This window comes from Ambystoma mexicanum, chromosome 4q (genome assembly GCF_040938575.1).
Source record: "Ambystoma mexicanum isolate Mex_15411 chromosome 4q, UKY_AmexF1_1, whole genome shotgun sequence".
Classification (NCBI taxonomy): Eukaryota; Metazoa; Chordata; class Amphibia; order Caudata; family Ambystomatidae; genus Ambystoma; species Ambystoma mexicanum.
This window is the reverse complement of record NC_090928.1, coordinates 1027541454-1027564339: the sequence shown is the minus strand read 5'-3', so window position 1 is coordinate 1027564339 and position 22886 is coordinate 1027541454.

Here is a 22886-nt window from a genome sequence, read left to right as displayed (position 1 = left end):
CCATTGGGTGACAGAGATAAAAGGAGACAGCGTACCTCCCATATAACCAGAGGGAGGATCCTTTGATAAGAGGGTATTGGACCAAGTATCGACACATTTTTTGGCCAGATATAAGGGAAAACAGTTGCAGAACAGAAAAGAAGTGTTAGATTTGTGGCTGATGTTTGAAGAAATTATGCTTGCAGGTGAGGTAGGCACAAACAAAGAATCTGAGAAGGAGAAGTCGCCAGAAGAGGTAGGTGGGTCAGCGAGAGGAGAGTGTACAACAACCACAACCGAGAGTGATACCACCAAAATATACCCATTGTTGACATGGCCCGCCGTAGGATACAGCGAGCCTCAATATGTGCCAGCGGGCCCTGCCCCGACCACCTCAGCGGAGACAGCAGCCACCGCACCAGCTCCGTATGACCGAGGGGGGCTGTATGGCCCAACTAGAGCCCACCCGTAAACTCAACGGTTAACTGGGGATTTAGACAGCTCACACACGCACAGATGGAAATAACACGATTAAGAGCGTTATGCGATAGGGGCCAGATGTTGCCAGGGGGAGGGGAGGTGCCACCAGTAGCAGCAGCCAATCTAACGCCCCCACCAAGCATCACAGGAGAATCGGCACCAGCAATGCCAGTACCGTCACAGTCAGCGCCATCACAGTCGGTACCCATACCAAGAGGGCAAGAGCAAGAGTGGCAATCGGGAGAGTTCCATCTAAATGGCAAGCCAGTATGAATAATACACCCAACACCCAACAACCCCAGATAGTCAGCGAGGAGAAAGACAAGAAGAAGAAAAGGATCAAGAAGAAGAAGTAGAAGAGGTATGGATCAATCTCGATGAATATAAAGAAGGGAAGAAAGTGATCAAGAAGAAGAAGTAGAAGAGGTATGGAGCGATCTCGATGAATATGAAGAAGGGGTAGTGGCGGTGGGATCCCCACTGCCATTTCATTTCGATGACTTAAATGACAGATCACCGCCGAGATGGCAGGGCCGGTTAAGACAACGGGTAGGGAACATGCTGGTGAGCAAGACAAAGAAGGGGATGGTAAGTAAGATAGGAAGAAAGCACAAACTACAAATTCCATTGATACACAAAGGGACAGGAAGGCCGCACTACATTCCGTGGGCCGAAATGGACAAAAACAACTTGCTGAAGCTTCTGCCCCCACTTTCGGGCAGGGTGGAAAAATGGATACATGCATTCGAAAAGAACACGGCAGGAGTCCTTTTAGCAATAGGAGATGTGAAAAGTTTGTTGGTGTCCGCTGTTGGAGATCAAGCAGACGCAGTGTGGGTGAAGGTGGGGTTCCCAGGAGTAACAATGAGTTGTGACTGCCATGATGGATCACCATTTAACAACGTTAGAGCACAAGTATGGGATGCATTGCGAGGCACGTTTCCAGACATTCCAGATTTACACTTAGTGATGCAGTGCACGATGGGAGAGAAGGAGGAGCCTACGCAATTCATCCTCCGGGTGCAAGACCTGTGGAGAAGTGAAACGGGTATGGCGTGGGATCAATCCACCGCCCTGTTCTATTTCATAATCAAAAAGGGGCTTCCGAAGGAGGTACAGAAGGCCTTGGATAAAATAGCTGGGATAGAAGCCAAGGTCTGGCCTGAGATTCAAAGCATAATTGTACACCACTGCATGAGGATCAAAGAAAGAGAAAAAGAGATAGCGCGGAAAAGATTGGCAGACAAAGCGAAATTAGTACAGAATAAGCTAGTGAAGGTCACAGCGCTGAACGCAACCACCTCAACTGATAGGAGTAGCGAAGGAGATGACGGAGCAGGAAGTGCACCAGTTAGGATGGCTGCAGCATGGGCTACAGGAGGGCAAGAACAGTGGGACGGAGAAGAACAGTACGGTGGGCCCCAGTGGCAAGGAAGGCCAACGAGAGGACGAGGTGGGTACGGAGGGCCACAAGGGGATTCAGAGGAATGGGGAACAGAGGTTCTGGAGGGCCAGGGATGAGAGAAGGACCACAAGGATCGTGTTGGAATTGTGGTAAATGGGGGCATTATTCAAGAGATTGTACAATGCAACCTATGGGGTATTTCCAAGGGCAGCCCCCAATGGGAAATGAACAGCAATACAGACCTCCAGGCAGCCCCTAGGGGTTACCTATGGGAGGGGGCGGGCAAGGTGGTCAATATTATAGTGAACACCAAATACAGCAAAGACAGCAACCCCCACAACAACAGCCACAGCAGAGAGGAGCACAACAGCCCATGGCCAGACAGAATACAGTAGGAAACACAAATAGCAATATTTTCGCAACATCAGCCAATGGTATTTTGTATTTGTATTTTGTTTATTTGTATTGCGCACCCTGCCCAGGGGCATCAGGGCGCATGTTTGGAAAGGCAGTTACAGATAAGTGTTACAAAGATAGGTACATGTTACATTATATATACATATTTACATCATGAATAAGAACAAGGATAAGAACATTACACGGAGTGGCCTAGAGGCCTACATATATAGTATATACAATGAGTAGTCTGTTGGCGGGTAGCAGCTGCAAGAATTAAAGTGAAGTGGCCAGGGCATCCTGGTCGTGAAGCCACCGTTTGGTTTTATTTTTGAAGGATTAGATGGATGGAACATTCCTAAGACCATTGGGTAGGGAGTTCCAGAGCTTAGCCTCAAGGACTGGGAAGCTTGAGCCTCTGGCTGTCTGAAGATTGAAACTGGGAATGGTTAGTGTGTGCACCTGTTCAGATCTCAGGGGTCTGTATGCTGTATGATGTGTGAAGCGCGTGGACAAGTAGGCAGGTGCAGTGTTGTTCTGAGACTTGTGGGTTAGAACAAGTGCTTCGAGGGAGATGCGAAGTGTAATGGGTAACCAGTGTAGGTTGCTCCTGGTAGAAGAGATGTGGGAGCGCCTAGGAACGTTGAGAGCAGCCCTGATTGGCATTGTTCTGGGAGACCTGAAGTTTATCAAGGTTTCTTTGACTCGTCCCTAAGTAAAGGGTGTTGCAATAGTCAATTTTGGACATGAGGAGGGCTCTGGCAAGGATCAGGCAATTGTCCGATGTCAAGAAGGGGCGGCAAGCTGTGATAAGTTTACACGTATATGATGAAGCTGAAACTACTGAATTGGTTTGTCTATTGAGGGAGAGAGTGGAATCTAGGTAAATTCCAAGTGTTTTGGTGACGTTAGTGACTTTGATAACGTTTCCATCAATAATGACGGAGCTGTATTTGGGGTCAGGTTTCGTGAGTTTGGACTGAGAGCCTCGGATGAGTAACTCTGTTTTCTCATCATTAAGGCAGAGCCCAGGGTGTGCCATCCAGGCCTGGATGACAGTGTATACTGCATTGAGGGCTTTGACATCGGTTACATAGTCGCCAGTGATAGGGATGAGTATCTGGGTTGTCATCCACATAGTTAGTGTAGGATACACCCAGATAGTCAAGAATATCAAAGAGCGGTTTAGTAAACACGTTGTAAAGCGTGGGCGATACACAAGAGCCTTGTGGGACTCTGCAAGGGACATGAGCTGGGTCAGCAGCGGCTAAGGGAGAGAAAACCCTCATGGATCTATTTGCCAAGAAAGAGCTGATCCAGGAGGTAGCTGCATCAGAGAAGTGAGCGGCAATCTTAAAATGATGGCAGGTGATTTGATGATCGACCAAATCGAATGCAGCTGAGAGGTCGAGGAAGAGCAGGAGTGCTTGTTTGCCCTTATCTTTCAGGTCCTCAATTTGGGTTTTCAGATCGATCAGGGCTGTCTCCGTGCCGTGTCTTGGGCGGAAGCCAGATTGTCTGAGCCCTAATAGGTTGTTAGTATCAAGGTAATCCTGGATTTGGAGATAAAATGCACAATCCAGAATTTTTAGTAGGTAAGGCACCGTGGTGATGGGCCTGTAGTTAGTGGGATTGGTGGGGTGTAGATTAGGTTTTTTAATTAGAGGGATGACCCACGCATCTTTGAGGTTGTCGGGTGCTGTGCCCGATTTGAATGAGGAATTGATAAAGGAGGTAATGAATGGGGCGAGATCATGCGCCGCTTCCTTTACAACCGGCGCCGGACAGGCGTCACCTTGGCAATTGGAAGGCTTAAGCTTCATGATGATGTTTACAACTTCCTTAATAGGAAGGGGTGAGAAGCTGAAAGGTTTGAAGGAGTGCTTAGGAGCGGGGGTATTGTAGGACTGGGGTTACCCGCTGAGTCCGAGAGATTACTTTTTTTGATACTGATTTTGGCTTGGAGCAAGGCAATTTTGTCTTGTAGTGCTTTTTGTATATTGGAGCACCATTCAGAGTCAGGGGTGCACGTGTCAAGAGGGGCGACTGGAGACTCTAGTTCCTTAAAGATCTTAAAGAGTTCCTTGGTGTTTGATTGTGTTTGCGTAATCCTTATGTTGTGCACTTCTTTTTTGGCCCTTCCGCAGCACAACAGTAGTAGGAGATAACGTTTTCTTGGTGCCAGGAACCGAGACATATGCAGACTACGACAGCCCACAGAGAGCACTTGCGTGTCCATTCCTATCCACTACCCTACATGCAGAAGAGGAACCACTAGTGGGAGCAGAGATAGGAAACAAGCAGTTTATCTTTATGGTAGACTCAGGAGCAGAAAAATCATGTCTCATGGAAGGGCGGTTTCCGCTCTCGGGAAAAAATTTGGAAACGCAGGGGTTCTCTGGGGCTATTTTAAAAGTTCCTTACACAAAAGATCTTGATATAACAGTGGGGGGGGAAACAGTGTGCGCACCCATACTGTATCATGAAGACGCGCCAATCAATCTACTTGGAAGAGACTTGTTTAGTAAATTAAATATGACAATCTCTTTTACTGAGCGAGGAATAGTGTGTTCAACCTCAGGAGTGTGCCCCGTACGAGCAATGCTGATGATCAGTACAATGAAAAAAGGAGGTTGTAGTGAGAGGGGTGCCCATTGACATGGGCATGTTCATTTACGGCATCAGAGTGTTGGCCAGGGTGGTACCAGAAATAATTGTGAACACAGATGTTGTACCGGGAACAATTTTGTCTTTTGATTTAGAGGGGGTTCAGGTCTCAAGCAAACATATTGCGGTGATAGGACTGGACACACATGGCTGCGAATGGAGAACAGTACTATGTATAGACCCAAACATAATGTTGCGCAATTTGACTGATGAGGAACTGTTCACTGATAATGAGAGTGATGGGGAGATGATAATGGAAATAAGCATACCAGGTGACACTATGATTCAATATATGGAAATTCACAACCCACTCATGGCCAGCGTTAACATCCAGCCTACAATTTTTGAAGAAGATATGGAAAGGGTACTATCGAAAGAAGTAGAGGAAGGAATAAAAGAAACAATAAGTGCTCTGTTGGAACAAGGGATAATAGTACCATCCAACTCGCCATGTAATACAGCAATTATTCTGATCAAAAAAGCAAAAGGAAGGGCATGGAGAATGATACAAGATCTCCGCCCACTCAACAACGTCATTCAGAAAGAGTTCCCATTGGTCCCTGGTCCCTAACCCGGCATCAATACTGTGCAGCATTCCCGAGGAAGCTACATGTTTTACCGTTATGGATTTGAAAAATGCTTTCTTTTCTATACCACTCAATCCAAGCTCCCGTTACCTCACGGCGTTCATGCTAGGAGGAAACAGGTATGAACACTGCAGATTACCACAGGGATATTGTGAGAGCCCAAGCATTTTCAATAGGATCTTACATGAAGATCTTTGAAATGTGGATATAGGGAGCGTGATAATACAAAACATGGATGATCTACTCTTCTGCAGTTCAACTGAAGACAAGTGCAGAGAAAACTCAATAAAGTTACTGATTCTACTAGCTACAAAAGGATATAAGGTAGATAAAGGTAAATTAAAATATTGCCTAGCTGAGGTCCTACACCTAGGACAGCTGATATCCAAAGACGGCAAGAGAATACTTCCCAACAGGGCAGCGGCCATACGCCACATGATGATACCAACAACTGTAAAAGATATGCAGAAATTTCTCGGCATCTGCAATTACTGTTGAGCATGGATACTTGATTATACAGCCTATACCTGCCCATTTCTACAGGCATTGAAAGAGTCCAAAAAGAATAATGTCCCAATAAAATGGACAAATGAAATGATGACACAATACTTCAAGCTACAAGACCTGATCGCACACGCACCAGTTCTCGCGAACCCAGATTATGCCAGGGAGTTTTACCTATTCTCACACTGCAATGGCACACTGATGACTGCAGTATTGACACAGAAAACATCCCTAGGACACAAGCCATTGGCCTACTATAGTGGAACGCTGGACGCAGTAATGCAAGGTCATTTCACGTGCGAACAAGCTCTCGCTGCAGCAGCCTTTGCCATTGAAAAGAGCGCCACAATTGTAATGGGCTGCTCAGTAACGCTGTATGCGGAGCATCAACTCTTTGCAATCTTAGAGCGATCAAAATCAACGCTGACAACACAGAGAGCAACAGCTTATGAGATAATAATATCCAGCCAGAATGTACATGTAGTGAGATGTAAATCAGTAAATTCCGCCACGTTCATTACAGAGCCATGTACTGTAGAAGACATGCAGGAGCACGACTGTGCCACATACGAGGGAGAGGAAGATGATATCCCCAAAGCAAGCGAGAACGCATTGCAGGAAGGTGAAATATACTTCATAGATGGGTCAGCATCCATAGACACTGAAACAGGGGAAAAACATGTAGGGATAGTCGTGGTAAGAATGGAAGAAGACAGCTATGAAACGATTGTCCAAAAATGCCTCCCTTCTCATTTTTCTGCACAGGCGGCTGAACTGGTGGCATTAATTGAAGCACTGCATGCAGCAAAAGGGTGTGCAGTAACCATATATTCTGTTTCAGCCTACGCCACAACAACAGTACATTCAGGATTATCACGATGGCGACAGAGAGGGTTCCGACGGGCAGATGGGTCACCAGTTCAACATGCTACATTATTAAACAAACTGATAGAAGCATTAGCAAAACCATCAGTAGTGGCAGTGGTGAAATCCCAGGCCCACACTAACAATACAGATGCAATCACCTTGGGGAACGCGGCGGCAGACACAGCAGCAAAAGACGCCTCGTACTTCTATGTACCCCCGACAATTGAATGTTTTGTCAAGACACCCAATACACAACCATTAGAGGAAGGGTATAGCAACACACCAGTAATACAGATAATAGAACGGCAAAGGAGGGCACCAATAGAAGAGCAGGAACTATGGGCCAAATGAGGGTGTAAGCATTAACCGACAGATCAGATCTGGAGACAGGAAGTGAGTGGGAAGGTAGTGATGCCAGTGGAACTGTTGGAGGTAGCATTCCAGCATTTGCATTTCCCGGCCCATGTGAAAAAACAACATATCGCAGCAGACATACAGGAGTACTGGTTAATTCCCAACCGGCAGGAACACCTATCAAAATTCATCATCAAATGCACAACATGTCAGACATACAGTTCAGGAATGACTTTGAGAACGTTGCGAGGAACTTTACTGCACCCAATGGGGCCCTTCAGAGAGCTCCACATAGACTATGCGGATATGGGGAAAAGGTGTAATGGAGCAAGATACTTGATTGTGGTGGTATGCCCCTTTTCGAGATGGGTGGAGGCAGGACCATGCCCCCACCCAGATGCAAAATGTGCTTCCAAGTTTTTGGTGTGGGAAATGATGTTATTTGATCAGACAATGGCACACATTTTGTGAATGACCTCTTCAAGGAAGTGACATCGCTTCTAGGAGTTAAGCACAAACTGTGTACTATTTATCATCCCATGGCTAATAGGATGGTGGAGAGGATCAACGGCCTGCTCAAAGGTAAACTACCCAAATTGTGCAACACACTCAAAAAGAATTGGGTGTATTGCCTGCCCCTAGCACTGTTCCAACTCAGAACGCAACCAAGCAAAGAGCACCATTTAAGCCCCCATGAACTCATAACTGGCAGGCGTATACACATGCCACTCTCCCCAATAAGAAAAGTATTGGATGCGCATCGGGCTGCCACAGTGTTGGGGGAAGAATTTAAAGAATACCTTACCCAGTTGATGCGCACAGTGCGTAGAATAGCACGCCAAATTGCAACGCCCTTTACTGAAAACGCTGTGACGGACACTGTAACTGCATCCCCAGAGAGCCCAAATGGCCCATTAATGCCAGAAGATAATGTATATGTAAGGATTTTCATGCGGTGATGGAACTCGCCAAGGTTCAATGGACCCTATGAAGTGATATACTGCACACCCACCACAGTCAATGTGAAGGGACTGAAGTATTGGGTGCACCTCTCAGATGTAAGGAAGGCACGCGATACAGCACTCCCTCAGTATGAACAAGTGAGCAACACTGAAATGATGAATGCAGATGAAAAGTAATTATAAGGGATGTAACGGAACAATGGGGGTAATTCCGAGGTTGGAGGTAAGTATTGGTTTTTACCGGCATGGCGGAAAGAGCGAGTCCGATCTGGTACCACGCCGCTATTTACAGGCTATTCCGACCTCGCGGGCACAAGCTTTCCGCCATGCCGGTAAATCCCCTAGCGGCATACCGCTAAAGTGCCTGTTAAACCCCTTACCGGCATGAAGCGAGACGTTCTTAACAACACCGCCATCGAAGCCTCAACGTCTGTAATTAGCGGTGACCGTAATTTACAGATACCGTAAATTACGGTCACCGCTAATTAACGGATACGGAAAATACGTCATCGCACAGGAACGGGAAGGAGCACGGCGGCCATCTTTAAAAACACAATCCATTGCCATCCTCTCCAGGCAGCACCCTTGGGACGAACCTGAACCGCGGAAAAGGCCGACACAACCGCCAGCTATGCCCAAAGCACCGAAGAAGTCAGCGGACCGCCTCCGCAAGCAGCGCTTCAGCCCCGAGGAGCTGCAGGCCATGGTGGGCCACCTGGAGGAGCACGCAGACGTAGTGTTCAGCAGCGACATGCGCAGAGAGGCAGTGGTCCGGAAAAAAACATATGGGCAGAACTTGCCCAAAGGGTGAGTGCAGTAGGTACCACCCCCCGCACCCCCAGAGACTGCCGCAAGCGGTGGGACGACTTGCGGTTGAGGGTGCGGAGCATCCTCGCAGCCAACCGCAGCCAGGCACTGCAGACTGGAGGTGGACCAAGTTCACCAATGAAACTAGCTCCATAGGAGGAGACATGCGCTGCATTGATTGGCACAGAATCAATCGAGGGCGTCGGTGAAATGGAGTGTGGGGCTCCGTCATCTGCTGATGGAGGTGAGTGTCCAAAGTCAACACTGCCAATGGCAAATACATGCTGAATACACTTACAAGCCCCATCCAATGCACCTTGTCATACTGCCCTCCACCCATTCTGATAATGGCAAGACAACTGCCACCAAGGGACGAGTGCTACCACATATTGCCCACCAACCACAGTGCAGTAACTAGCACATCCCAATAAGCACACTGTGCAGCAGGCTTTGCAGTGTGCGAGTCAGACTGCACATGACCAGGCCAGGATTAGTGACTCCCACACCTGCGTACATATCCGACACATCCGTAGAAACCAGTGATATAGTAATGGCCAAAATGCCACCAATCCAAAATGACTGAAATGTGAATGCTGCCATTAATGACATTAGCGTCTCACACAACCACTCATGTTGTACCTTTGTTCTACACCCACAGGCAGTGAGCATGAGGGCGATGAGCCTGAGAGAAGCCGTCCCACCACATCCAGTGCCAAAGGCAGGGACCACCGCGTACCGGCCAGGGAGGACAAAACCACCACAGCTCCTCCAAGGCCCATTGAGGTTGCACCACCCCCATCCCTCACTGCATCAGCGCCTGCAACAATCACCACACCAAGGTCAGAGGAGTCCAGCATCTCAGGGGAGGTGGCAGCCATGGCCCCTCTGCAAATCGTGGACAGCCCCTTGTCCATCTGTGGGGCGTCAGAGGCGGACTCCTACCACACTGTATGCACCCTTGAGCCCTGCAATGTCCCCCAGGTGTTGTGCAGTGACTCTGGGGAGGGTGACACACCAGTCCAAAGTGCACGTGGCGATGCACCGGGTGACGCAGATCCCGTGCCCAGTACCCCATTCGAGGCCCTGTCAGGGCATGTCGACCCAATCCCCTGCAGGGATGATACGCCATCCCAGGAAGCACTACGTGCAGGACAGCTCACTGCCCTCATCACTGACTTCAATGAGGAAAACCGCCAGCGCAGGTTGGAGTTACTCGAGGAGCTCAGGCAAATGTGTCAGGTGTTCACGGAAAGCGCCAACCGTGTGTGTGAGGCACTTGGACGCATTGCAGACGCCCTTGTGGCAGCACGTCCCATTCATGCGACTCAGCAGGAGGACACCCTCTCAACCAGTCCCCCCACCCCGGCAAGCCCAGCGCGCCGCTTGCTGCGTTCTCAGCGGCGCAGGAACATGCCCCCCCGGGCACCGGGAGCATGGATCAATAGACAATGCTGCCACATGTGGCCTCAATGTGCCACACGGGACTACTGTTGCAGAGTTGGGGGGGAGGGGAGAGGGGGTGTGTATGGGAGTTGGGGGAGGGGGGGTGAGGGTGTGTATGGGAGTTGGGGGAGGGGGGTGAGGGTGTGTATGGGAGTTGGGGGGGTGAGGGTGGAGGTTTTGTTGTTCACATGTGAACCTACTAATACAATACACCGGTTGTGCCTAAAAAATATCAGAGTGGACATTGATCAATGTGCATGTGTCTTTTAATGACTCACAGTGCATGGTGTACATGTATCCCCACAACCAGTGCCCGATGCCCTGTCATCCTAACACCCTCAGCTGACTTGAGTGTCAGAAATATTGTCCAATCAAAGATTACCACACGGCACATCCCTCCTGTGCATCTGCACTGTGATGCTGTTCTGTCCATTCTTCATCCACCCCCTCATCATCATCTCATGGTAGTAGTCCCAGGTCAGGGGGCAGTGGCACGTTCCGACGGATGCACATATTGTGCAGCTTTACACATGCCATGGTGATCCTGGCCACCTTCTCGTGGCTGTTGATGAGTGCTCCACCCGAACGGCTATGGCAACAAAATGGTGCCTTCAAAAGGCCAAATGTCTGCTCTATGGCCACCCGTGTACGGGTATGGGCTCGATTGTAGTCCTCCTCATGCCTGTTCTGTGGGTTGCGGATAGGGGCCATGAGCCACGGCTTCGAAGGGTAGCCACCATCACCTGCATGGAAGGGGAATGAAGGTAAGTGTTTGTACATTGATGGTGGCGAACTGTAGCAGTCTTGCATGGCAGCTGGTGATTCCTGGCCATACACACATGTCCCTGGTTGCATCAACCCCATTACTGGCCCGGGTATGTGTCCTGTGCCATGGAATGATGGAGGGGTAGCTTATTCAAGATGGCTTATGGTGTGCACTCACATCTTGTTGCACGTGTACCGTATATGCGTGCAGCAGTGTTGGCCTGAATTCAGTGATGTGTTGGGTTCTGTGAGATTTGGTGGCAGGGGGTGTTGACTGTAGTCAGTAGCATACTTGTCTTACTGCACTGATCAGTACCATGTTGACTTGCACCACTACTATGGGTGTGCGGAACCAGTGACACGCTGCTGTATCCCTGTTGGGCTCACTTCTATGCACTCCCAGGGACGTCTGTCTTGTGTGGTGGGATGCAGGAGGCTGGGAGATAGTGCATATGCAGTGCATGGTGCAGGATGCCCTTACGGTGTGTGAGGTCCGCCGTTGAGTGGTGCTTGTGTTGTGGTATTGGGCCAGGTTACCTGTCGGACGAGTAGTGTTGTATTTTCTACATTCTAGCATCGCTGTGAGGTTAGGCAGTCATGTGCCATATCGATTGCCTTGGGGCACTGTGTTCTGTGGGGTGCACATCGTGCACCGGCGTCAACATTCCCACACAGGTGTAGTATGCACCCCCCCTTTCCCACCAAGTTGGGGTATGCATCCACCCTACTCATGGCCCCAATGCGCTGCTATGGCCCAATCAGGTGACTCACCAATCAGCCAGGCACGTTGTCAAGCATGTTGCTCCATATAGCGTGGTAGCGTGGAGTTCCACAGGACCAGGGGGTCATGTGTGATCGGGGGTATCGGGCACAGCAATGTGTGATGGCTTTACTGGCATTTCATACCATCTGGACGTCAATGGAGTGGTATTGCTTGCAGTTGCGATACGCCACCTCCATTGCATGTGGAAAGACCAGTTCCACGTGGGTGCAGTCGAGGGCACCTATGCAATTTGGCATGCCTGCCAGTGCATGGTAGGCAACTTATGTATCCATTATCTCCTGGGGTGTCCGGGGTAGGGATATGTAGTCCCTTGTGTGTTTGATGAGGGCATCTAGCACTTGGTTGAGTATCTGTGAAAATATGGCCTGTGGTATGCCATGCATGTGCCCCACTGTATGCTGCTACGTGCCTGTGGCAAGGAAGTGGAGAACAGACACTACCCTGAGTAGAGGGGGGATTGCAGTGTGGATTTCTATGAGGCTCACTATGTCGTCATGTGTCAGGTCCACTATGGTGGTGATGGTGTCCCGGTCAAGGCGGTACAGAGTGTGGATCTGCTCTGGTGTGAGGTTGAAGGGGGAGGCTCTGATGCGAGGGATTGGGGGCTGCCGGCGTGGTAATGGTGGCTGCATCGGTAGGGCATGCTGGGCCTGTCTCACCCTCCTTCTCCTCCTGTGTATCCTCTGTGGTGGGGGCTGTGGTTGTTGTTGTTGCTGTTGTTGTTGTTGCTGCCTTGCAAGCAGGGCCTCCAGCTCCAGTAATCCTGCTATAATTGGTATCATCTTGGTGTGGGAGGGGGTGTGGTGAGTGGGTGTGCTCCTTTTGTGCTGTGCCAGACTCCATTGCCTCCACCTGTGCTGATTAAGCGCACCTGTGCCTCTTGGAAACACTGCTCAGGGTTCTTAACACCTTCTCGGCGATGCCGGTATTTACTCCATGCCGGTAAGGTACTTTGCGGCCTTGTAGAGGCCGTTATTTGCATGTCCGCATGACTTGGGATCAGCTCCGGTTTACACCATGCCGCTAATTTCGGCATGGGGTGTCGTGCGCGCGCCACAAGACCGCTATTTACGGCCTCGGACTTTACGGCGCCGTAAATAACGGTCTAGAGGGTCAGAATGGCCCGTAAAGGTAAACGATGCCGGTAATCCTTTACCGGCATCGTTTTTCCCTTAACGCCCAACTCGGAATGACCCCCAATGTATAACAATGTGCTCGCATGGCTAGGTCTCTCTCTCTGCTTCCAGTTTCTTTATCTTTCCTCCTGTTCTTTCTCTCTATTTCTTGACCACACACCCTGCACCCTCTATCAGGGTAACAATGCAGGTATGGATGCAGAAATGATATTAATGATATAAATGATATTAATAGCTAAATACAAGTAATTTACACCATCAGGAAGAAAAAAAAAAGGGGGTTAGAAGATGTATAGCTGTAAGCAGTACGTGAATGACTACTAAGAAGAATTTCACAAACAGTAATAAACTATGCAATGTGAAAAATAAATATATGCTCGCCACTTAACCATTTTGTATGGCCCTCCAGGTGACACAATGGCCGAAAGGAGTGCACTCACAGAAAATGGCCTACTGTTAGTTAGCGATAGGATTGCTAATAGAGCTAAGAAATATTACATTGTCAAATGCACATTGAACTACTCTGCAGTTTTGCTATCTGTGATGTTATTCTTTATGGCATGGTACTACACGCTCTTATGCCTTGTCCATGATATGAACAGAGGGGGAAGTGGGGAGCAGCTGATACAGGAAGGGTCAACGTTAATTTGGAAGGGTGTAAAAACAATTTGGAGAGAAAACTATCCAGCTGATGACAATGACGACAATGTCACCCACATTATGATGCACTTTAATGATACGTCAACTGTCCCCCTCCCATCAGTTGCCGCCATAAGACGGTATAATGGCAATGAAACTAACGAATATGATGGTGATTATATGTGGTCAAATTAATTAACAGAAAAGAACATCAATGTACAGACAACCAGTGACCACCAATCGAACACACAGTAAATAAGATTAATGATACAGCATGTTCTGGGGTGTTCCCAACACATTATTGAAAGGTAAGGAATTACCGCAAGGGAAGGGGAAAAAGGGAGGCGGATAGGAAAAGGTATGACATCTACCACGGCCTGGGATTAGATGAAATAGAAGACCCCCACGACCCCGATCATTCAAACAAATGGTATTCAGACATGAGCGCCACAGCAAAACAAGCCACAAATGAGAGCTGTTATGTTTGCTTTCGCATTCCACACGCATCAGGAATGCCCAAAATACTTGTGCCTCAAGAGGTACCCTTGTCAGATGCCCAATGTTTAATTCATCTTGTATTGTGTAGGATTCAGAGCACCTTCCAGGCACACAAAGTTACAATAGAAATGCTGCAGAACGAGAGGACATGCACAAGCAGACGCCAAGAAGTAATTTGCATCAAAGAACCAATCCTCATCATAAAAGGAATGAGATTTGCAGAGAACAAATGGCATGACAAAATAATCGAGTGCAAAGCTGAGGCACTTAGAGGACTGGCTGAAGAGAACTTTCAATGGATAAAAGAAACATGCACCCCCGTATGGTCTCAGCACATTCACAAACTCACATGGGTCACAGCACTAGAAAAACCGATCAAAACGCAGAAAGAAATACCACATGAACTATGTTTTCACGGAGACGGAAAAGTGCCCATGGGCGCCAACAGGAAATGCAATAAGACAATCATAATTCCAGATATGAAAAAAGGAACAGCGGCCCTCATGGACATGTATTGGATCTGCGGCAAACAAGCATACCTGCATCTCCCGGCGTCATGGTAGGGCACTTGCGCCCTAGAAACCCTACATTCGGCTCTGATGGTAATCCCAGAAAGTCACATCCAAGGTGGAAAAGGAGAATCGGCTGGCATATCAGCAGCAGGGCAATCGGCTGACTCATCAGCAGTGCCCTGACCAGAAGTAACAGAGCCCCCAGCGAATAAACTGTTGTCAGACAATTACTTGAAAGACAAACTCTCTCGTAAAAAAAGATCATCCAATTACATCTCCTCTGAATCATCTGCTCTTCTTGCCGCAATCCCCCTGAAGTACAAACTCTGCAGAAACAATCTTTGCTCCGCTCCTAACATCAGGTCACCAGGCTCGAACTAACGCTGAGTGGTTACAAATAGTGCGCTGGGAGCTGATCCAACTAGCCAATGACACTGAAGAAGGGTTTAACATGATAAAGGTGGAGCTCTGTGCCTTGCGCCTAATGACAATGCAGAACCGGTACGTTTTAGACCTCCTCACGGCGATGGACGGCAGTGTTTGCCGAAAAATCGGGAGCGCATGTTGCACATTCGTGCCATCTGAAGATGCACACAATGGAACACTTTCCCATGTCATATCAGCGGTGCACAGCCTGGGAGAAAGGATGTCGAAAGAAGGGGGAGTAGAACCAACTACCTGGTTTGAAAACATGTTCAGCTGGATACCGTCCTGTTTCAACACCATGATGAAAATGTTTGTTCCTACCATCGTCTTCATAATGCTATTTTTCTGTGTGTGCCAATTAGGTGTCCAATGTTGTGCAAATTCAAAATGTGCCTAATTCAGCTATGATGATGATAGCGATGGGCAGACAGGCAACGGTAACAACTATGATAGATGCCCAAATGCAAACTGGGGAACTTAACCCACCAAAATATCGCAAGACAGCAGTATACCACCAGAATGGGGGCAGGGTCGACAACCTGTATCACACCACTATAAAAGAACCCAGAGAGCTGCAGTGGTACAATGAAGTACGGGTGGACCTGGATGGGGATGGAGGGATTCATATGACATGTACCCCTGATGAATATACAAGCAAAGGGCACAGCCTGAAAAGCGTATGTAGAGCATGGATGCCCATTAAAGGTACACCAGCCTGGGATGAAGCAGGAGCTGAAGCTGAGTATTATTGAAGGGAGAATAAAAAGAACTAATAGTTTGTTACTTTAGATGTAACGAAAAGGGGGAATGTGTGAGAGTATGGGGCCAGTAGGCCCGCCGTCCTTCCTTTCCTTAGTACAAACTTAGACCATGTGCCTCCAATGGTGGGGGGTGCCCGTTGCCCTTATGCAATGTCAGCACTGGTTGGCATTTGCGTAGATGGGACCATTGTGCAGGACACAAGGCATCCATCTTTGTGCCCCCTTGACGCAATCTTTGTAACTAGGCCTCACTACGATAATATGAAAAGGCCCTCTCCCTCTTTCAGCACCGCACACACAGTACACATCTTTCACTGTGCCTGGAAAACTGTGCGGCCCCATTCTCACGCTGAAGCCGGAGATAACAAAGAACAAATGTAACAACCCACTCTTCCTCTGAGATCACTGCCCTGCGTGGGAGCTCGGCCCGGCTTAAGCGATTGACGATGTAAATACATATAAGACATTTATAGGTTTACAGTGATTTGTTCAAACGCATTGTAAGGTAATGATCTAGTGCATGCTCCACAAAGATGTATTATGTTAGCTTAGTTGAGTGATCACCCCACCTCACAGCAACATGACCTTCACCCCTCCTGGACACTGGTGACGGATCACGTGAAGTCCATCCTCCCGGCAAAGGAGCAACCAATCCAGATGGAACCGTATCGTCATTGCCATATGTGCCTATACTGACTAACCAATCCTGCACTGCTTTGACACCTTACACTAATTGTGTCATGTATGACGAGATGTATCTTTATAATGTGATGTAACTGTGATTTTTGCTAGAGCGCTCTCAGGCAGCATAGTTCTTTGGATGCCAAATATATAAACTATTTTTGAACTCACGCAACCTGTCCTCTTAGCCTTATTCCCCATCTGGGGAGGGTCTCATTTATTCTTTTGCACCTCTAAAAACGGGGAGGGTAACTACAGTATATAAGCCCATTGCATATTGTAGTGGCCTTTTGGATCCAGTAATGAGGGTAAATTTCCAGTGTGAACAAGCAATGGCTGCAGTATCCTTTGCTTTTCAGAGGTCAGCAACGATAATGATGGGTTGTGCCATTGTATGTATAGCACACCCTGTTCACAATTTTGCAAAAGCCAAAATCCACGCTCACTGCACAGTGAGCGTCTCATACAAAGTGATGATAATTAAGGTTGTAATGTGCTGCACAGTTAATCTGTCAATCTTCATCACCAAACCAGTAGAGGAAGGCAATTATGGACATGACTGCAGATGTATATGATGACATACCCCGAGTTAAAGAGAATAAACTTGAAGCAGAGAAATTGTGTTCATCAACAATTGATCAGAGTACTGGACTAAGACACACAAGAGCATCTGTTGTACACAGTGAAGATGGGGACCTTGAGGTAGCGACAAGAAAAAGATTACCACTGCATTATTCTATAGAAGTAGAAGAACTAGTATCATTAATAACAGCACTAGAAATGTACATGGATAGAGAGGTGACCATCTACTCTGATTCAGAGTACATAACATCAACAGTACATTCAAGAGGACTGTCTCGCTGGAGACAAAGGGTTTCTGCAATTGGACGGCACACCAGTGCAGCATGCCAAGTTGTTGTCAAGACTGATTTATGTGCTGTCACTGCCTATGACAGTGGCAATTGTGAAATGCACCGCCCACTCAAATGGCATTGATTTAATAGCATGAGGTAATGATGCAGCAGATGCTGCAGCAAAAGATGTGTCATATTTGACAGATACACTAGAGTTATTAGGTTCCCAGTCAATTGGTCGAAAAAATTTGGTCGACAGGACAATTGGTCGACACCATTTGGTCGAATGCCAAATGGTCGAATTTTTTTTTTTTTTTTTTACACTTTTTTTTTTATTTTTTTTGGGGGGTCCCCCCCCCAACCCCCTTTTTTTTCTATTTTTATTTTTTCGACACACGAAAACCCACAAAACACATATATATATATAAAAAAAAAAATTCGACCATTTGGCATTCGACCAAATGGTGTCGACCAAATGTCCTGTCGACCAGTTTGCTGTCGACCAATTGACTGGACACCGAGTTATTAGCACTATTGAGTGATGAAAGGATGAATAAGACACAAATAACTGAACCACATAATGCATTGCCCCTAACAAAGATAATAGAGTTACAGGGACGTGCACCACAGCAAGAGCAGGAGCTGTAGGCAAGAAGGGGCTGTTTGTTGTCTCCCACCGACATAGTATGGAGGTAGAACATCATGGGAAAGCCTGTCATGCCTTTAGAATTGTAGATAGAAGCATTATACCAGCTACATTGTCTGCCGCCTTCATCTAGAGAGTATGTTTCAGTAGAGTTGAACAAAAATTGGTAGTGTGCCAGCAATTTACTGCAGGTCATGCATTGATGATGGTGAAAGAAAAATTACCCCAACCTTTTGGGCCATTTCGGCATCTTCCTATTGATTTTTGTGATATGATACTAACTTGTAACAGCTATCATTATATGATCATAGTTTTTCTCTTCTCATGCTAGAGGCAGGCCGTTAAGCTCATCCAGATCCTAGATCAGCTGCCAAATTCCTCATACACGAGGTATCCCCCCAATGGGGAGTGTGTGAAGTCTGAAGGGTTGCGATCAGACAATGGACAACACTTCTCAAATGATTTGTTTAAAGGAATCACCTCTTTATTGGGCATTACGCACAAATTGTGCTGTGTCTATCAATCTCAGGCAAACAGTGTGGTGGAATATCTAAACAGATTGCTAAAAGAATGTATTGCTAAATGTAGAAATACGCTTAACAAAAATTGGCTCTTCTGTTTGCCTCTGGCTCTTTTTGCCTTGCATAATCAGCCAGGTTCAGATCACTTCCGCACCCCACACAAGCTGCTTACTAGCTGACAAATTAATGTTCCCCTTGTTCCTGCACATACCCTGTCCAATGCCCAGAGTTCTGCTGCTATATTAGGAGATTAATTTAATGCATATTTGACTGCCATGACTAATGCATTGAAGTTTATTTCCCGACAGTCGGCCACAACCAACAACAGACGAGAAGAGTTCACAGACAAAGCAGTACTGGTAAGGCAGCCTTACCAATTGTACACATGTGATATCGTTTTTGTGTGCAATTTCATGTGCATTTTGAGCATGGTGCGTTATACAGTACTGCACATTGTACAATGGGCCACTGAATCCGCTGTTAAGATCCATCGCAAGGGATGGCTCCACTTAGGAGATGTCAAGAAGAGCAACAGCAGCGACCCGCTGTCCAACGATACACAGTAAGGAGAAGAGGAAGAGAATCCATGATGAACATTAATTATGTAATTTTGGGTGCCCAGTGACCAACACAGACTCAGTTTCAGTTTTTCCACGATATACGAGACGTCGCTTAGTAATGGCTACATTTTTATGGATAGTAATGTGTGTAGTGGTTTTCCTATTTTATCTTTCTTGTCTTTTGATTTAATATAATAGAAATATGATAAAGCAGGAAGTAGTAGAAATAGATGGAGCAGAAAATAGTAGTAGGAGATGTATAAGAATTAAAAGAGAAATATTTAACAAAGAATTATCACTATGAAATAACTATAAAGGTTTTTGTTCAGAAATTGATAACATATGGCACAGCCATATGCAAGAAGTTGGTAGGGAGAGATCAAATCAGAGTTGCTGCATTTGCTCTCCCATTGCTCATGCCACACGTGCCCCCAGACTGTTTGTAGTGCAAGACATACCAACACACACAGCACACTACTTAGTTCATCTCACATTTTGCAAAATGAGAGGACTAGTTCATGGACATTGGACCTATGCTAAATGGGTAGAAAGATATTATTCTCCTTTTACAGGTGATTTTAACAAGCAAAAAAGGATGGCAGACAGATTGGTCAAAGAACATTGCCATGTATTATACACTACAAGAACCACATAGAGGTGAAGTAACACATAGAACACAAGATCTCAGAAAATGCACAAATGGCACAGGAGCAGTAATGCTGTGGTGCTGGGCATAATTGGACAAGTGTTCACAAATGGAGGGTGGGTAGAAGGAATAATGGGATGCAATGCAGAGGTGATGGTTGGATTGGCCAAAGAAACAGTTGCATTTCTTACTGATACGCGTTGAGCTGACTGAAGGAAAAATGCATGGTTGCTCACCTGGGTAGATTTGAAATCAGAACCCATGCACATACGAAGACTTGTACGCCCTTCTTTATACTTCAGGTACAATGGAACGGTGCAAATAGGGAATAACACATGGTGTAAACATATAATGGACCTGCCAGGTATGTGACTGGCCACAGTAGTATTGATGGACCATTATTGGTCATTTGACAAGCGAGCATACATGCACCTTCCATAAAATTGCAATAGTATTTGTGCTCTTACCACCTTGCACGCACCGGCATGGGTGTGCCTCAGAGTCACGTTGTGGCAATAAACAAACATCTGGCAGTAATGGATGTGGCCATAAAGAAAAGAGCTCCTAGAAGTTTGGGGTTACAGAGGACTAAAAGGGAGAATTATTTCTCACAGACATCAGCAGATAGATTAGCAGCAATCCAGACCAAATGCAGGCTGTTCAGTAAAGCAGCTGTATATTTGATGTCCCTGTTGGCCCCTGGTTTGTAGGAGACGGCAAATCCAAAGTGTCTTCAAATTACTAGGTGGGTGTTATTACAGTTAGCAAATGCCACTGAGAAAGGTCTGAATGCCATTAAAGAAGAAATGCGGGCAGTCAGACTGACTCCTTTCCAGAATAGGTATGTGTTGGACCTCCTCACTGGTATGCAGGGAGTGTTTTTTGCAAAAAAAGGAGCCAGTTGCTGTACGATAATACCAGAAAATGATAAAGATAATAGCAGTTTGACAGATGCCATATCGGCCTTGCACACATTGCATACTACTATGGAGACAGAGAACAGTAAATTAGTAGATGAGGACTGGTACTATTGGATGTTCTCATCAGTGCCTACCTAGTTGGGGAAAATACTTAAGGTAGTAGTGCCTCTCCATATTGTATTATAGATATGCATCTATGTGTTCTACGGATAGTATTCAGATATTTTAAATTAGTAGGAGAAAAAGAAGTAAAAAAACATATGATGCCTCTTACACCTCATACTTTATGAGGTGCTGATCTCCCAGTACACAATAGTATGCAAACAAATGCTTCCCTTGGCAGAGAGGAAATTAGAATGGTCCAGACAGAAAGACCCATTGCACCTCCTGGAACTATGTGTAAACCCCCTTTTGATCCCAAGAACTAAACTCAACACTGGGGGGACTGAAGAAGATGTAAAAAGAGGAGGCAGCTTGAGGGGGGGTCTGTAGAGCTTGGGTTCCAAAGGACGGATATGACAGGGAGAAGGAGAGTTTTGTTAAATGAATTCACCAGATGGCAGAATGTAATGGTACAGATAAGACCAGTGACAAAAAAGGTCACATCCTCGGCAGTCCCCAAACGAAAAAGGACATACAGAATAAGGAAGCTGGAATAGTTTGCTGCAGTAACCATGATTATTTATCAAAATATAACACAAGAAGGATGGAGTTCATTTTTGCCACACTGTAGGGAATTAGTGTCACACTATAGGGAAGGTTAGGTTGCTGAATACACAGAGAGGAACGTATTAAATGGCAGCATGCATTGCTTGATAGGGTATGTATACGAGAATATTGAACATGTCAAGAGGACTGCCACTTTCAGTGAGCAAGGCCCTGCAGGCTTTTTAGTTCAAATACACACAATGGAAGTGAAATTGCTGAATAGAGATTTTGTTGGTTCACAAAGGTGCTCAGAAGGCTGAGGATGCCAGGGGTGAGGAAGGAAGGAGGACACGATAGGGAGATGAAACTGAATGAATTGGCCTTACCAGGGTTTCAGCCTAGACATGCAACAATTAGTTAGCTTCTGTTGACGGCAGAGTAAAACACACAAAGCTTTGATCGCCAGTTGTACGCAGTAACATTGCCAAAGATATATTAGCAAGATGAACACACAACACCCCCTATGGTAGAAAAGTGTGCACATGAAGAACGCAACAGCAGGATGAAAAAATGGGAGAGGTAGGCCTTGCACACTGGGCCCACACCACGATAAAGTAACAAATCTGATTCAATAACATCATGCACCTTCAAACAACAGTGTATGCCATGAGGGAGAGGATGAACTGTCCAAGGATAGCAAACTGTCTGGGAGATTAGGGCCCGGCATGAGAAAGCAAGATTTTGTTATTTCTGCCCATGGCAACATTTCGATCTCGTCTGTACAATGATATATAATTGGATTGTTGTGGACAAATGCAACATCCAAGGCCCTATGATTAACAACTGACCAATGGCGTACCATTTTTGTAATAGTGTCAGCACATTGTGGTGCCAGCCAATCAAAACCTGTGCCAATGATTTTCATGAAGTGACGTCTCATTTCGAGGGAAGGACCATGGGCGGATCCACAGATTAGGAATCAACCAATGAGAATTTATGATATATAGAATAATGTAGGTACTTGCTTCCTAATAATCAATCGGCACGTTGTAGAATAGTTTTTTTTAGAATTATGACACTGGGCCTCATCAGGAGTCCGGCGGTAACCCTTACAAGTGGCGGTAATGGAATTAGAGCCACCAATACCACTCTGCCAGATCATGAGCCGGCGCAAATTCTGCCGACTGTAAAATCAGCCGGCACTATTACAGCCAGCGCTATCTGCCCCGGCACCAAGAAGTGCAATCACAGCCGCATCACCAAGTCCATGTACGGTAGTATTAGCACCAAAAGCCGGCACTAATACAGACAAAAACAAGGCAAAATCACCTTCCGCCTCCAGCTGGAGGTAAATCAACATAGGTCCCATAAATGAGGCCATGGGTGATCTCAATCCACTCCAGAGGGCTACATAAGGCACGCCCCTACCCCAAACACT